The 3,859-nt window shown below is 37.4% G+C and overlaps 1 non-coding gene across 1 annotated transcript; it reads right to left on the bottom strand.

The window, feature by feature from the left end:
- Window positions 1-2,828: 2,828 nt before the first annotated feature.
- On the bottom strand, window positions 2,829-2,935 carry LOC125492084 (small nucleolar RNA R71). The gene has a single exon (XR_007268531.1). It is a non-coding gene; the product is annotated as a small nucleolar RNA R71 (small nucleolar RNA).
- Window positions 2,936-3,859: the final 924 nt, after the last annotated feature.

The following is a 3,859-nucleotide window of genomic DNA, read 5'->3' as shown; positions in this document are numbered from 1 at the left end:
ACCTTTTACTATGCCCGATTATAAGTATGCTTGTTGCAATTTTTAGACAAAGTCCCCTATTTTAATGGTATGATTTTGGGATTATGAATATGTTTAATGAGATTACTATATATTGGTTGTGTGTTGAAATTATTATGACCTTTTACTATGCCCTGGTCTGACTATATATACTTGTTGCCATTTTTGCAAGAAGTTTGGATTATCATCTTGTGGATGGACTGGTTATAATTTCTCAATCTTTATGTCCCCATTAGTATTCAATGATGAGGAATAATGATTTATAAGCAACCAATTCTTAACACTTTCATTGTTCTTTCAACACTCTTGAGCCACCAATTCCAAACAAAAAAACTGAAAAAGCATTTGGGTTGTTATAAATTAAATTGAAGGGAAAATTATGTGATTCTTGACTGGGAACTCCGATCCTAAGATTACATTACATGTTCATTATCCAAAAATTATCCTTACATTTTCACTTTTTTGTTTTCAATGTGTTCCTTTTTTTTCAAAAATTTTGTGATTGTTTTTAAAGTTTCTTCTGCAACTTCCTATTTACGTTTATTGTGTTTGTGAGAAAAATAGCAAAAAAAAAAATGAACGGTATTTTCACTATATGCACTAACATATTTTTTTTCACTATATATCCCTATAAATTTCAGAATTCTCCATATAACCCCGCATTTTTCAAAAAAATCAACAAAATTTCCTTAATGACTAACGGACGTTAAATTTGTTAGTCATTAAACCCTACTTACACTCATTAACCCCCTCCACAACTGATAAATGCATTTCTAACGCACTTTATGATCTCCTTTTGGTTTGGTTGATTCTCTTTATTCTATTTTCTCCCCTCTTTTCTCCTCATTTCCCTTTCTACTTCCTTCACTTGATCATTGATAGATCATAGTGACATTTTGCAAGATTTTCGGTCAAATTTGATCGAATTTCTCGTACATTTGCTTTCACCATGTTTTCTCGAGTTTTCATTGCAGGTATGACCCTTTTCGAGGCCGAGATTTGGGAGATATAGCTTAAGGGATGAGTTGGAGAGATAGAGGGAGGTTGATGTGCGCCCGCACCAGCGATAAGGTGTGCCCGCACCCTCACAACGGTGCGCCCACACCATTTGACGACGGATTTGGTTTTCTGGAAGGAGGTTTGGTGGCCCGCACCTGCTTGTGGTGTGCCCATACATCATCTTGGTGCGCCGGCACCTCCTTTTGGTGCTCCCGCACCTTTCGTTTCTACAAAAGAATCGAATTTCGAGGCATCAAATAGAACGAGTTTTGTTTTTAGTGAACTTATGCTATTATTCTAGTGTTATTTCTATTAGATTAATTATCTCTTAATCATGTTTAGCCCTAGATTAGTCATAGATTTCATATTTAATTGCTTGAAATCAATGATTAGTGAGAAGTTTCCTATCTAACGTCAGGGTGAAAGTATGCATTAGGGTTTAAATATTTTGTTAATGTGATTGTGATGTGCTAAAGAAGTTTATGCATTGATCTTGGTGTTTTGAGACCTTAGGATAGATATTAATCACATTTATACTTTGGTATTTTGAGTTCAAATGTTCTTAAATTGAACTTTGAACTCTTTTATCATCCTCAAGAATCAACTTAATTTCTAGGATAAGATATTGCATAGAAATTAACGAGATCCTTTATTAGGGGTTTTTCGAATTTATTGAATCTCTTAATCAATTGACTAAAGACCATTCGAGAGAGGATTTAGTTGATTGATTAAGTGATTATTCTTGAGGACCATTCGAGAGGGGACTCGAGTATTTTAGAGAAAAACTAAACCTTGCATAATCGTCTCCTTTGCTTCACAATCGCATTAATGATCATTGTCTATTCTTATTCATACTAGTAACCTTTACTCTAGTGTCTTTCAATCTGATATTTTAACTCGTGTTATTTGCTAGTTCTTGTTATTAGCTAGTCATAGTTGTTACCGAATCTTTTTAAAACCCTCAAATACCCTTCAATTAGGTAATCTAGACTTGAAAGACCTTAATTAATCCCATTTTCCATGTGGATCGACCCTTGACTTGTCTTTACTACGTTCTTAGTAATTGCTTGTTATGTTTTATAAATATTATTTGAAAGTGATTTTTGGTGTCTTAACGACACACTAAAAACCTCTTATCAAAATGGTGCCGTTGCCGGAGAAATTGTGCTATTAATTGAAGTTTATTTCAGTTTAGCTTTCCTTAGTTGATTTTTCTTTTATTTTCTTTTCGATTGTGGTGGTTATTTGCTAATCCTCCACTTAGCTTTGTTGTGTTACCTGAGAAGAAGAGCTCACGGTTCACCCACTTTACCTCTAGATCCTGAAATTGATCGTGCCTTGCGAAACCTTCGGAAAAAATTTGGAAGATTGTCATTGGGTTCCGAGCTATCTTCACCAGTCTCAAGTACAACAAGTGAAGTTGAATCAGAAATGGGTGAAGCAAATCCACAACTCTTTAGGGATTTCGGAAATTTGGGTTCCTATGTTCTTCAAGGTGGTATTTAACACTCCACCACTACTACAAATTTCAGCATTCATCCTCAGTATACTCGGATGGTGAAAGCAGAACAATTTGATTGGGGGTCGGATGAGAATCCTCTTGACCATCTTGACAAGTTCCTTGAGATATGTGTCATGATAACCACAAATGACGTCTCTCTAGACTACATCAAGATGCATCTATTTCGGTATTCTCTTACTGAAAAAGCAATCATGGCTCAAGAGCTTACCTTCTAATTCCATCACTACATGGGAAGAAGTCACAATGGCCTTTGTGAAGAATTAATTACTTCCCTAAGTGGAAGACAACAGACATAAGGAGGAAGATCTCCTGATTTGAGCAAGAGAACGATGAGATGTTTGCGGAAGCTTGGGAGCGGTTCAAGGAGATGATCCGTTCATGCCCTCACCAGGAGTTCAACAAAAACCTCCACATGCGGTTTTTCTACGATGGCCTTGATCCTATATCACATTCCAAACTTGATGCTGGAGCGGGAGGTTAACTTTCTAAGATCCCGCAAGGTCAACTTGAGTCCACTATTAAGGAAGTGATCAAGAACTATTCATGGGGTGGACGACGAAGAGGTGCTCAACCTAAGAAGAGTGGGAATTTGAATTAGATCCCATGGATCAAATTCAAGCTATGATGGACCAACTTGACAAGAATCTCTCAAAGATCAATCTCGCCTCATCTAATCCTTCACAGGTAAATTCTTTTTCTTGTTATATTTGTGGTGGTACAAACCACGATACTTCTTATTATAGAGGTACCCATTCGAAGGATGTGGCGGCGATAAACTCTAGAGGAGATGGTTATCAAGAGAAACAAGAGTATAGAAGCAATCAACAAGGCGGTTGGAAACAACCTCAATAAAACTACACCTATGGCTTCAACCAACCTCAACAAGGATGGAATCATCCTCCACAAGGGTACAACCAAGCTCAACACCTAGGATATGTGCAAGGGTATATACCCAAAATTATAATCAAGGTGGTTCATCCTCATAAGGGCCTAACATTAACCAAGCTCCACATCAAAGAGCCAATACCCAAAAACCTCCCTCTAATTCTCCATTCCCCAAACCAAATCCCGAACCCATTCCATCTCCCGACCCAACCTCTCTCCAAATTCTTCAACAACTCCAATCCATGAACCAAATACTCCAAAATCATGAGCAAATGTTTTAAGAGCTACAAGCCCATAACAATACGCTTGAAACCCAAATCGCCCAAGTACCTGAGAAAAATCCCTCTACTCCCACAACTAAACTTCCGGGCCACCCCATCCCTAACCCCAACCTCCATCAAGCCAAAGCCATCCATTTTGGGTTGGGAACAAGTT

Source organism: Beta vulgaris, chromosome 7 (assembly GCF_026745355.1).
Source record: "Beta vulgaris subsp. vulgaris cultivar EL10 chromosome 7, EL10.2, whole genome shotgun sequence".
NCBI classification, from domain to species: domain Eukaryota; kingdom Viridiplantae; phylum Streptophyta; class Magnoliopsida; order Caryophyllales; family Amaranthaceae; genus Beta; species Beta vulgaris.
Note: the sequence above shows the minus strand (reverse complement) of the source record. Positions and strands in the feature narration are given on the sequence as shown.